This window comes from Dermochelys coriacea, chromosome 8, assembly GCF_009764565.3.
Source record: "Dermochelys coriacea isolate rDerCor1 chromosome 8, rDerCor1.pri.v4, whole genome shotgun sequence".
Classification (NCBI taxonomy): domain Eukaryota; kingdom Metazoa; phylum Chordata; order Testudines; family Dermochelyidae; genus Dermochelys; species Dermochelys coriacea.
The window spans coordinates 9,686,566-9,700,073 of record NC_050075.1 but is presented as its reverse complement, the minus strand read 5'-3'; positions in this window follow the sequence as shown (position 1 = coordinate 9,700,073).

The following is a 13,508-nucleotide window of genomic DNA, read 5'->3' as shown; positions in this document are numbered from 1 at the left end:
GGGGACAGGTTGGACGCAGGTCCCAGGCGCAGGTCACCCCCAGAAGAAGCAGAGGGGGATCAGGATTTCATGAGGTCTCAAGGTCACAGTTGCATCACTCCAGCAAGCTCTGCAGAGGCCAGTGGGGCCAGGATCTGGCCCTTTGCTTGCATTTTATTTAGGAGATAAAAATAAAACAAAATATTGGGATGGATTGTTTTCTGGCAAGGCTCCTTTCGCTTGGAAACAGATAACACAAAAGGATTGCTCTGCCCCTGAACAGCCATTAACCCATATTTTATCCTTGTGAACTTGGACCTGTGGTATCATTACTCAGTGAAAAACATCCTTCCAGTCACCCCCAAACAGAAGTCTCTGAACTTTTAACAGTTAGCACTACCCCTGCAGCTCTGATTGCCCTGGATCTCTGCTTAACAGCCTGCCTCAGGGACCCTGCAGCCAGTGCTTGGTGAAGGATGAGTGTCTTCAGTACTTGAGATCCACATTTAATGTCTGATCTTGCACCATGGATATCAACAGCAGCCGCACTTTGGACTTCAACAGGTGAAGGATCACGGCCATACACTACAGTCCTTACAGCCACATACCCTGGGGTAAAAAGAAAAGGAGTACTTGTGGCACCTTAGAGACTAACAAATTTATTAGAGCATAAGCTTTCGTGAGCTACAGCTCACTTCATCGGATGCATCCGATGAAATGAGCTGTAGCTCACGAAAGCTTATGCTCTAATAAATTTGTTAGTCTCTAAAGTGCCACAAGTACTCCTTTTCTTTTTGCGAATACAGACTAACACGGCTGCTACTCTGATACCCTGGGGTAGCGTTTCTATTGTTGAGGAGGTTAGCAATATAGCTGCATATGTTTTTCCTGTGAAATAATGAAAAATCTTCCCCATCTCCTGAAAAATCCTAACTTGGTAAACAGAGTATTTGAAAAATCAATTTTAAGAAACACGTTTTATTTCCCCGAGGAAATTTTCCCCTTTTCTCTCCTTCTTTCCCCTTCAAATGAACTCAGAGAGGCAGAAGCCTAACCCAAGTTAACTCTCAGGCCAGTTTGGAAGCAGCAGGTGAAAATATTCTTTGTACCCTCTCTCCCCGCCACACTCCCTTCTTTAGAAGGTGCATTGACTGAAAGTTGTGTCTAAATGTCAGATAATTTTTTTTTTAAAAACTTTCCCTTGTTCCTGCCCTTGAAAGCTGCCTCTGGCCTGTGCCCACTGGTATAAGATCAAGTGGGAGACCAATAATGCTGAGACACTGACCAGTGATCCGTACCCCCCTGTCCACACGGAACAATGCCCCAAGGCAAAAGGCAGGCGTTAGTGGTTTGTAGACTCTCCTTCTGTTTGAGAGTTCATAGCCCAATCTTGCAAACATTGACCTTTAAGATCTACTAGTAAAAAGCACTATAAGGGCTAGGTATTATTTAGCAGGAATAATCTCTGTGAACTCAATGGGACAATTCTCATACTTAAATGCTTTGCTGGAGAGGGGCCCTAAAAGGCATCTTCCTATACTTGACCTTTCTGTATCCATTAGGGCCATGAATGGGATTTACCCTGGTCCCAGTGCAGTACTGCCCCATTGCAAGGGTCTGCTATGGGCAAGTCTGGGAGAAGGCTGTGTGTAACATAGGAGGTGAGGAGCTCATGCATACGATGATCCTTTCTCCTCGAAGGAGTTGGCTTTGTTTTGTTTTGGTTGTTTCTGAGAAGCACTGGGTTGCCAACCTTCCAGGATCGGCATCAATCTCCCGGTGACTATTGAAAGCAACCCGGGAGATTTTAATAGGATATTTTAAGAATATGACATTACATCATGTTGGGCGGGGGGCAGAAAACCTCTCTGAATAGCTTCAGTCTGAGTTGGTAACCTGAGAGAGACAGAGATATTCAGTCTGCTGTATTAAAGTGACCCCCCCCACCTGCTTCCTGAACTGGCTGACCATGAAGCCAATCTGCTCAGACACAGCGGAGAGCAGGTTTCAGAGTAGCAGCCGTGTTAGTCTGTATTCGCAAAAAGAAAAGGAGTACTTGTGGCACCTTAGAGACTAACAAATTTATTTGAGCATAAGCTTTCGTGAGCTACAGCAGTAGCTGCTGGGAGCCAGTTGCAGCTCCCATCCTCAGCTGCCTGGCCCTGGTGCAAGTTAAAGCTACACTGAGGCAGTTCCCTCAGGGCCAGTGGAGGACTGGGTGTGGCAGACACTTGCTCTGTTCTGCCTCTTCACACCTCCATTGGCTGGTTGGTTTAGGGAGGCTGGATGGCTGGTTTAGGGAGGCACTTTACCCAAAGCAGACTGAAGAATCTGGCCTCAGGTATCCTGTTCCTCAGCACGTGTAAATCAGCCCAAGCCTATGCTACAGACCTCTATCAGTATAACTACGTCGCTCATGGGTGTGAAAAATCCACACCCCTGAGCGACATAGTTACACCAACCTACCCCCATTGTAGACAGTGCTAGGTCCATTGGGAGAGCTTCTCCTGCCAACACAGCTACCGCCTCACAGGGAGGTGGATTAACTACACCAATGAGAGAAGCTCTTCCGTCAGCGTAGTAGCATCTTCACTAAATCACTACACTGTAGCTGTACATGAAGACATGTAGTGCCACTGATGTCAGCAGAGTTATGCTAATTTCTATCCAGCAGAGTTCTCACCCTACTCCAAACAGAGAATAGCCACACTGGAGAAGGTCCAAAATGACCATCATCCTGGGATTTATCTGTATTGTTAACGTAGGTAATAACCAACAAGAATGTCATAAACTTCAGCTTAAGCTTTCTTCTGAAAGAGGCTATCACCTAAGTATTTCCTGAAGGCCGCTTTTGTCTCTGTCCCGAGTTCACTCTGCCAGAGAGGGACACATCAATTCTTAAACTCTTGAATTACAGATAACAGAACTCAATTTAGCTGCCAGGGACAAGGAAGGTGGCCTACTGTCTGTCTGACCCAGACAGTTTTGAAGGCAGCCGCATGAGATAGGATAGCCCACAGCATTGGAGATCACTGGCTATGCCTAACCTCAGATACCAGGTTTGCCAGGTTGGAGTGCCCAAAAATTAAGCATGGAAAGTTAGAGGGCACTTTTGAAAATTTGGGCCTAATTTTTTAAACAGCTTCTCATTTTGTGCCTACTATTACTTCCAGGTACAAAACTACAGGGACAAATTACAGCATTTAGACATTTAATTGCAGTACAATTCAGGCAGTACAAGCCTAAATGCTATCACTTGTTCCTGTGACTGACTTGCACAAAACTGATGGCACATAATTAGAGATTAGGTTGAGGCCCCTTTAAAAAATTGTCCCTAGTAGCTGAGATTTAACACTGGATACTAGAGCAAAAGCAGAGTTTAGTGAAAGGTTAGCAAACACAGGAGGATGATTGCAACATGATGTTCCAGCAGACCCAAGCCCTGAATGAAGAAAACATTACAAACTCCTAGTCTACCAGAACAATGAGGTGTTCTCTTTGATAGAAAACTCTGCTTTTCTCCATGTAAGCAACAGATGTATCAAATACTATAAATGGAGGTTGAGTACTTGCTCAGGGCAACTTAGAGAAAGATATTTGCAGTTGTGTGGACTGAAATCTTTTGATAAGCCTTAGGCTAGGTCAGTTGGGATGCATTACAAACCAAATAGTTGTACAGGAAAATCAGTCTGTGCTAACATCAACATCTAACTTGATGAGTAATAAGTCAACTACACAAAGTCAGGAAGCTCTTTCCTTATCCAGATTTCGGTCCTTGCCCTCCTTCCAATTCAGATGTAGAATATATACTGAGCCATCCTAGTGCTACTCAGAATATTTCAGTTGAAGGTGTTTTCATTAAAAGATGGGAAAATACTATTAATAAAGTTTGGGGTGGGGTTTATTTTGTTTTCTGACCAATTTAACTGAAACTATTTGTGAATTTCAACTCAGATACAAATGTAAAAGATTAAAATATTCATGTTAATGTAATCCAGCCTTCATTTTTATCAGGAACTACAATATTTCTGCTGCTAAGAAAGATTCTGAGAAGAGCTGAAAATCAGCTATGATTGTTTAATGATGTTTAAATACATATGTAGGTAATTTTTTAAAAAAGAAATAAGTACAGTCAGCATTTCAAAACAATCAGGTAAATCAATAATAACTGCTCACCTAAAAAGCTGTCATTTCATTCTATAAAAGTCAAATAGGCAATAAAGAATAATTTAAAAAAATTGAAAATGTATCATATATTTAAATCTGACATGCCACTTCCTTACAAACATCACTGCACAGTTTGGGAGAAATATTAAATTCCATAGCTGAGTTAGGATAAAATAAAACAAACATGGAAAGGCTAATGTCATTCACAGGGTAACATAGTGACTAATGTTTACCAAAATTAAGATTAGTTCTGTTGAATCCTGAAAGATATCTCCAAAGAAACAAAATGCAGATTGGGTTAAGGTTGGAAATATATGTATGCATCTTAAATTAAAAAACAAATATTTAGAATCTAGAAACTCTGAATTATGGCTTTTTGTGGAAGCCTAACACTTCCTATCCCTATCCACCATCCTTCTCTGATTAGGATTACAGTTACAATACTGAATATTAGAGCAGTTTAGAAACTTTTCACATCAACTAAACATTTAAAATAGAATACATTTTATACATGTGATAGTTCTTGTTTTTCCTCTGTGAGGAATGAACAAACATTTTTATCTGCATGCTATTATTTTAAACATCTATTTCCATTTGAGTGTTTCATCTGACAATCTGTAAGCATAACACTATTGTTACCCTCCTTAGTTAAGGGTGCAGTGACTTTTTTGAGGAACCTTGGGTTGGCAGGGGCTGAGATTGCTTTGAAGGTGGTGCAAGCTAGTGCTTTGCCACCATTATCTTTCATAAATAAAGCTATTAGTTTGTTACAGTAAATCAAAACGATGCTCTGATTATGGAGAAAGGCAAACATCACACATTTATTGTTTTTAATTTTAAAAACTCAGGTTGCATTATTTTAAGCAAAATATGCTTTTCCAATAAAACTGTTAAAAACAATATAACTGATCAAACTGATGTTGTAATGCCTATTGGGCCAATCCTGAATGAGGATCTGCTACCATGTGATAAACCAGTAGCTCTCATTTGAGTTCCTGCTGTCCGAGGCTTCAGTACAGTCCGATTTCACTTGCTAGTTCTCAGTGCTTCCAGTAAAATTCATTCAACTTTTCATCACTGCATCTGCCTGCCCACGTTTAAATTCTGAAATATCAACACATGAATATTTTAAAAAAACCCAAAACTATGGGTTTAGGGGAGAGGGATAGCTCAGCGGTTTGAGCATTGGCCTGCTAAACCCAGGGTTGTGAGTTCAATCCTTGAGGGGGCAATTTAGGGATCTGAGGCAAAAATTGGGGATTGGTCCTGCTTTGAGCAGGGGGTTGGACTAGATGACCTCCTGAGGTCCCTTCCAACCCTGATATTCTAGGATTCTATGAAGTGAGCTGTAGCTCACGAAAGCTTATGCTCAAATAAATTTGTTAAGGTGCCACAAGTATTCCTTTTCTATTCACATGGCTGCATTCTTTAAACAAGACTTTAAACACATGGCTGCATTCCCAAACAAGACTTAAGCATGGTCTACGCTTAAAAATTAGATGGACCTCGCTAAGTTGTTCAGGACTGTAAAAAATTTCACACCCTGAGCACTGCAGTTAGGTCGACCTAGCCCCCAGGGTAAACACGTCTAGGCTGACAGAAGGATTGTTCTGTCAACCCAGAGGTGGAAAAACCCCTTTCATCAGTGTAGGAAGCATCTACACTCTGGTGCTACAGCTGCAGCATCAAAGATGTGCCATTATATGTAGTGTAGACATGCCCTCATTCAAAAACTCTCTTCTCAGGAAGAATTTAAAGGGTAGGAAGAATTTAAAGGAAACCATGCAAGTATTGATAGGTTTTACAAACTATCATTGGGAAATAATCACCATCATTAGACATGTTTTTCCCTGAAAGCCTAGAAGCCACAATGCTTTGCTGATTCGTCCTCTTTGGAAGCTGGTATTAAATAAAATAATAAATAATAATAAGCACTTTACTAAACCTGCAAATAATGGGAAATCAAAGTTTTAACAACTGAAAAAATGCAGAACACTATAATGTCTATTTTGTGCAGGCTAATGAGCTATATTCACTTGTAAATTAAAGAATAACTGAAAACAATATGCCCCTTTATATATTGTAATAAGTATTTGCTAAGTATAATTATACACAGAGTTAAATATTTATTAAGGACAAGTCTGGCTCCTGACTCAGGCCTGGTCTACAACTAAAACTGCAAACAGTTCCAAACGCAAACAGATGGACATCATACCAAGGACTGAAGGTAAAAAATCCATTACAATCTACAAACCACACAGACTATGCTGACAGCTTGTGCAACACACTCTCAAAGAAACTGCGGAACCAACTGATCAATATCCTCTACAGCAAACAGGGGAAGATTAAGAATGAGCTCTCAAAACTGGATACTCTCATAAAAAACCAACCTTCCACACAAACTTCCTTGTGGCTGGACTTTACAAAAACTAGACAAGCCATTTACAACACACACTTTGCTTCTCTACAAAAGAAAAAGGACACTTATCTAAACTACTACATACCACAAGGGGCTACAACAGTGGTTCCCTTAACCCACCCAGCAATATTGTTAATCTATCCAACTATACTCTTAGCCCAGCAGAAGAATCTGTTCTATCTCTGGGCCTCTCCTTTTGCCCTTCCACCCCCACGAACATGACACAGTACTGTGGTGACCTAGAATTCTATTTTCGAAGTCTCCGACTCAAGGAATATTTCCAACACACCTCTGAACAACATACTAACCCACAGAGATCTTCCTACGGACTACAAAAAGAAGGATTCTGGGTGGACTCCTCCTGAAGGTCGAAACAACAGACTGGACGTCTATGTAGAGTGCTTCTGCTGACGTGCACGGGCTGAAATTGTGGAAAAGCAGCATCACTTGCCCCATAACCTCAGCTGTGCAGAACACAATGCCATCCACAGCCTCAGAAACAACTCTGGTTTTCCACCAAATGCATCCGATAAAGTGAGCTGTAGCTCACAAAAGCTTATGCTCAAATAAATTTGTTAGTCTCTAAGGTGCCATAAGTCCTCCTTTTCTTTTTGCAAATACAGACTAACACGGCTGCTACTCTGAAACCAGAAACAACTCTGACATCGTAATCAAAAAGGCTGACAAAGGAGGTGCTGTCGGCATCATGAATAGGTCAGAATATGAACAAGAGGCTGCTAGGCAGCTCTCCAACACCACTTTCTACAAGCCATTACCCTCTGATTCCACTGAGGGTTACCAAAAGAAACTACAGCATTTGCTCAAGAAACTCCCTGAAAAAGCACAAGAACAAATCTGCACAGACACACCCCTAGAATCCCAACAGGGGTATTCTGTCTGCTACCCAAGATCCATAAACCTGGAAATCCTGGACGCCCCATCATCTCAGGCATTGGCACTCTGACAGCAGGATTGTCTGGCTATGTAGACTCCCTCCTCAGGCCCTACGCTACCAGCACTCCCAGCTATCTTCGAGACACCACTGACTTCCTGAGGAAACTACAATGCATCGGTGATCTTCCTGAAAACACCATCCTGGCCGCTATGGATGTAGAAGCCCTCTACACCAACATTCCACACAAAGATGGACTACAAGCCGTCAGGAACAGTATCCCCGATACTGTCACGGCTAACCTGGTGGCTGAACTTTGTGACTTTGTCCTCACCCATAACTATTTCACATTTGGGGACAATGTATGCCTTCAAATCAGCGGCACTGCTATGGGTACCTGCATGGCCCCACAGTATGCCAACATTTTTATGGCTGACTTAGAACAATGCTTCCTCAGCTCTCATCCTCTAATGCCCCTACTCTACTTGCACTACATTGATGACATCTTCATCATCTGGACCCATGGAAAAGAAGCTCTTGAGGAATTCCACCATGATTTCAACAATTTCCATCCCACCGTCAACCTCAGCCTGGACCAGTCCACACAAGAGATCCACTTCCTGGACACTACGGTGCTAATAAGCGATGGTCACATAACCACCACCCTATACGGGAAACATACTGGCCGCTATGCCTCCCTACATGCCTCCAGCTTTCATCCAGACCACACAAAACAATCCATTGTCTACAGCCAAGATCTACGATACAACCGCATTTGCTCCAATCCCTCAGACAGAGACAAACACCTACAAGATCTCTATCAAGCGTTCTTACAACTACAATACCCACCTGCTGAAGTGAAGAAAGATTGACAGAGCCAGAAGAGTACCCAGAAGTCACCTACTACAGGACAGGCCCAACAAAGAAAAGAACAGAACACCACTAGCCATCACCTTCAGCCCCCAACTAAAACCTCTCCAATGCATCATCAAGGATCTACAACCTATCCTGAAGGAAGACCCATCACTCTCACAGATCTTGGGAGACAGGCCAGTCCTTGCTTACAGACAGCCCCCCAACCTGAAGCAAATACTCACCAGCAACCACACAACAGAACTACTAACCCAGGAACCTATCCTTGCAACAAAGCCCGTTGCCAACTGTGTCCATATATCTATTCAGGGGACATCATCTTAGGGCCTAATCACATCAGCCACACTATCAGAGGCTCGTTCACCTGCACATCTACCAATGTGATATATGCTATCATGTGCCAGCAATGCCCCTCTGCCATGTACATTGGCCAAACTGGACAGTCTCTACGTAAAAGAATAAATGGACACAAATCAGACGTCAAGAATTATAACATTCAAAAACCAGTCGGAGAACATTTCAATCTCTTTGGTCACTCGATTACAGACCTAAAAGTGGCAATTCTTCAACAAAAAAACTTCAGAAACAGACTCCAATGAGAGACTGCTGAATTGGAATTAATTTGCAAACTGGATACAATTAACTTAGGCTTGAATAAAGACTGGGAGTGGATGTGTCATTACACAAAGTAAAACTATTTTCCCATGTTTATTCCCCCCCGCCCCGCCACGCCGGTTCCTCACATGTTCTTGTCAGCTGCTGAAAATGGCCCACCTTGATTATAACTACAAAAGGTTCCCCCGCCCACCCCCGCTCTCCTGCTGGTAATAGCTCCTCTTAAGTGATCACTCTCCTTACAGTGTGTATAGTAACACCCATTGTTTCCTGTTCTCTGTGTATATAAATCTCCCCACTGTATTTTCCACTGCATGCATCCGATGAAGTGAGCTGTAGCTCATGAAAGCTTATGCTCAAATAAATTTGTTAGTTTCTAAGGTGCCACAAGTACTCCTTTTCTTTTTGCAACTAAAACTTAGGTCAACCTAGCCACATTGCTCAGGGCTGTGAAAAATCCATACCCCTGAGAGACACAGTTAAGCCTACGTAAGCCCAGGTATAGCTGTTGCTATGTTAATGGAAGAATTCTTCCATCCACCTATATACCACCTCTTCAGGGGGTGGATTTACTACAGTGATAGGAAAAAACGCTTCCATTGCTGTAGCAAGTGTCTATACTACAGCAGCACAACTGCAGCTGTGCCATTGTAGACACAACCTCAGGCAGTACTCAAGAGAATTTCCATGACAGTTACTAAGGGGTTCTGGATGAAGGAGAGAAAGAACCCATACATGGTAACCTCTAGGAAAATCTCCACTATCCCAACTACTTCATAGTCTGTTAAGAAAGTTTCACCCTCAGAACAATTGGACAACCAAGTGTGTGGAACATAAATTCTTTGGATAAAGATTTGATCAATGGAAATAAAGGAGAAATCACCAGGGTTATTTTGGGCACATAATTCACAGTAGGCACTACTGGCACAAATCAAGTTGCAAGATTGGGGCCTTCTATTGTTATTAGGTATCCAGCTCCATGCTGAGAATCATCTAAGTTGCTCAAGAAAAAGTGTGTTTCTTTTTGCTCTGGTGCACAGTTAGTTTGGGTAATCGATATGCAATGCTGTAGGTAAAACCATACTTAAGAGGTTCACATTAAATGCCAACTAATGCATGCTCTGGTCTTCTGACTCTGTGAACTATCATTACCCCCTTTAACCTGAGCAGCTAAACAAAGTTCGGGGCTTTAAGGATTGTTTCCGCTGGGAAGAGAAACTGAGACTGGAACCAGGTATTTTCTTTGATGCAATCTTGTTTATTTACAAAGATTATACACAAAGTTCTCTTAGCCTGGACACAGTAGGTATCAAAAGAAGGAGATAGTTTCTTTGCTTGCTGCTCCAAACTTGCCTTTCCAGCCAGCACTCTGTGTCCCAAAAGCGCTCTCTCTCAGGGCCACATTACCTGGGCTTCTGGTACTGTCTACTTGGCTTTCTGGCCACTTCTCCCTCACACACACACACGCACACACACACACACACACACACAGTCCAAGTTCCAACAGTCGAAGCCCTGCATTTTCTAGATCAGTCTCCAGGGAAACTCCTTCAGCCATATGGGTCAGCTTTTCCATGTACTGTACCTGTATTTTGGGTGTTACTGCTATTGTTTCAGCCACCTGGATACTATCGTTTCTTTACATTTATCCTGAGTGAAAGGTTATAGTTATACCATCACCCAACCCATAACAACAAGGTTAACCCAACCACACAGTGCTATCTATCTTAAAGAGGTTTGAGACATTTCCACTACTCCCATTTCTTTCGTTTCTAACTCTTTCCAGGATTATGTCAATCTTAAAACACTTTTCCATAGGTTGATAGATATGGGGAAAAAGTAGAGTAAAACTTTGCTAAAACTCAAAATGCAGGACTAAATAGAGAGACAAGGTGAGTGAAGTAATATCTTTTATTGGTAATAAAATCTTTTATTCATGGGTGAGGTAATATTTTTGTGGGCTTCAACAATGGAACCCTACAACAATATATAAAAAAAAAACCCCACAGATCACCATGTTTATCTTCACAGATCCAGCAACCACCCCAAAAACACAAAGAAACATGTTATCTACAGCCAGGCACTCCGATACCACAGAGTATGCTCCGAGAAAAAAGTCGAGGATAAACACCTTAAACATGTTCAAAACCACCTTCACCAAACAAGGACACACCATCAGAGACCTCATATCCCTTCGACCATTCGACCCCATATCCCTGTTTCTCCCCCACAACCCTGGATCCCATATGGGGAATCATTAAACAATTACAACCTGTCCTCGATGGGGACCATATTCTGAAAGAAATCTTTCCCAAACCTCACCTCTTCTAGCCTTCAACTTCCCCTCCCCCAACCTCACCGAGCTCATCATCAGAAGCAAGCTCCGCACAAACCAGGGCCCACCAACTCAAAGCGGCACCAGACATTGCTAAAACAACAGATGCAAAACTCGCAGACTTATCTCCACTGCTACGATGACTAACACCCCCCACAACTGTCACGATCCAGGGGCCCTAGATATGCCTATCACAACATGTGATGTATCTCATCCAGTGCACTAAATGCCCCAACAATCACTGCACTCTGGATTGAACTCATTCAAAAAGGATAAAAGGCAAAAACAACATATTACTCATGGGGTGAACACTTTTCACAAAATGATCACTCTGTATCGGATCTCTCAGTCATGGTCCTCAAAGGAAACACCTTCAAAAGACAAGCCTGGGAGCTTAAATTCATAACTTTATTAGACACTAAAAACCACGGTCACAATAAAGAGACTGATTTATGGCTCATTACAACAATCTATAACCCACTAACCCTCCTACTGCAGAAGTGTTAACATTTGGTCTCCTGGCTGGAGGGTAGCTCACGAAAGCTTATGCTCTAATAAATTTGTTAGTCTCTAAGGTGCCACAAGTACTCCTTTTCTTTTTGCGAATACAGACTAACACGGCTGCTACTCTGAAAGAGGCATCAGCAACCCGTGGAGCAAGACAGGGGCTGCAGAACCAGAGAGCGAGACTGACAGGGAGACAGCACACAACCACAGGAGGGGCAATGAACTCACAAGCTATTCCCCAGTTATCAGGAGGAGGTGCCATCCCTGCAGTGACTGGACCACCCTGTCACAGATGGTTACCCCTCAAAGTAAAGTTCATTCAGGCTATGAGGAAGGTGACAGAAGGTGGTGGGGAAGGAAGCTCCATGCTCTTTCTTCCCCCCGCTGGTGCTTGCTAAAATGCAAATTGTTGTGTTTCCTGCAATCTCCCCTCTCCTTTTTATTTTGATGACCCTGTTTACTGCTTATATGTAGACAGAGGTAAACCTACACGCCTTTGTCTAAGGCAGACTGTGCTTATGCATTGCTTGCTGAACACATTTTAAGAATATAATTCTGGAATATATTCAGAACTTTTTGTACACATCCTGCGCATGCATCATATAAGAATATTAATGATCAGTGAGTTATCAGTTTTCCTATGATATCTTACATGCCACCTTTTAGATACTGACAACAGTGGGTGAGGTGTGGAGAGTGCATCAGTCCTGACTATACTGTTGATACAGTAGTGAACCACACATGGGCTTCCATACCACAAGAGGCCCATGTCTAACATATCATTTTAAGTGTACAATGACCAGTGCTGGAGATACAGGCAAGAAAGTCCACGATGCCATCAGTGGACACATTAGTAAGATCAAAGCCCTATTTTAACCCAACGGTTTTGATTTTAGTGTTTGCAGCTAGCACTAGCACAGGGGTACCATGTGGTGAGCATTATTCTCTTGGAACACATTACTGGGAAATAGGGGGTCACATGGTTTCCTCTGCAGTGTTAAAACCAGAACATTGAATTTTCTTGCTGAACATTCATTTAGCCACTTCAACAAAAGTTCAGCTTTTAGAGGGCACTCAGCGGCTAATTCGATAGTGTAAAAGGTGGCATGCTGCAGCCGCTAATGCAATCTCTCTAAAGGTGATGTGCACACACAAAGTTGGGCAGTATTCTTGCAAATCAAATTGGATATCCCAAAATATGCTTAATGTAATTTAGTGCCAGTAATTTGTCCCTAACTAACCAGGAACTCGGAATATTGCAGATTCTGGTGGCCTCTATTCTTGTGGCATCCTGAACTTTTACTCACATATCTTTTGCGGCATCACAAACAAGAGGAAGAGGCTTCTGCCTATTAATTTCACCCCCAGGTGGTCTTGACAGGTGAAAAACGCAATTTTTCCTCAGATGTCTACCCTTGCTGCATCAATGCCTCCATGTGGCATGCCCAGAGCGCTACCTTTCCGATGGCTGTTTTCTTCTTGTCTCTCGCCTGTGGGAATTTCATCCCTCAGAAAAGTCAGCTCCGAGTTGTTGCCCATCAGTAGCACAAAGTGGAATGGAGAGAGAAGACTTGGGAGTAAGGATTTATTGACTTGAAGCCAGGGTTAAACCTCCAGCTAGAACCAGCCAACATCCTGTAGCACACAGCCGTCTAACACACTGGTTGAATGACAGCTTGTTGGGACAACGTGATGAGCACAGGTGACACTGACTGCGCCGA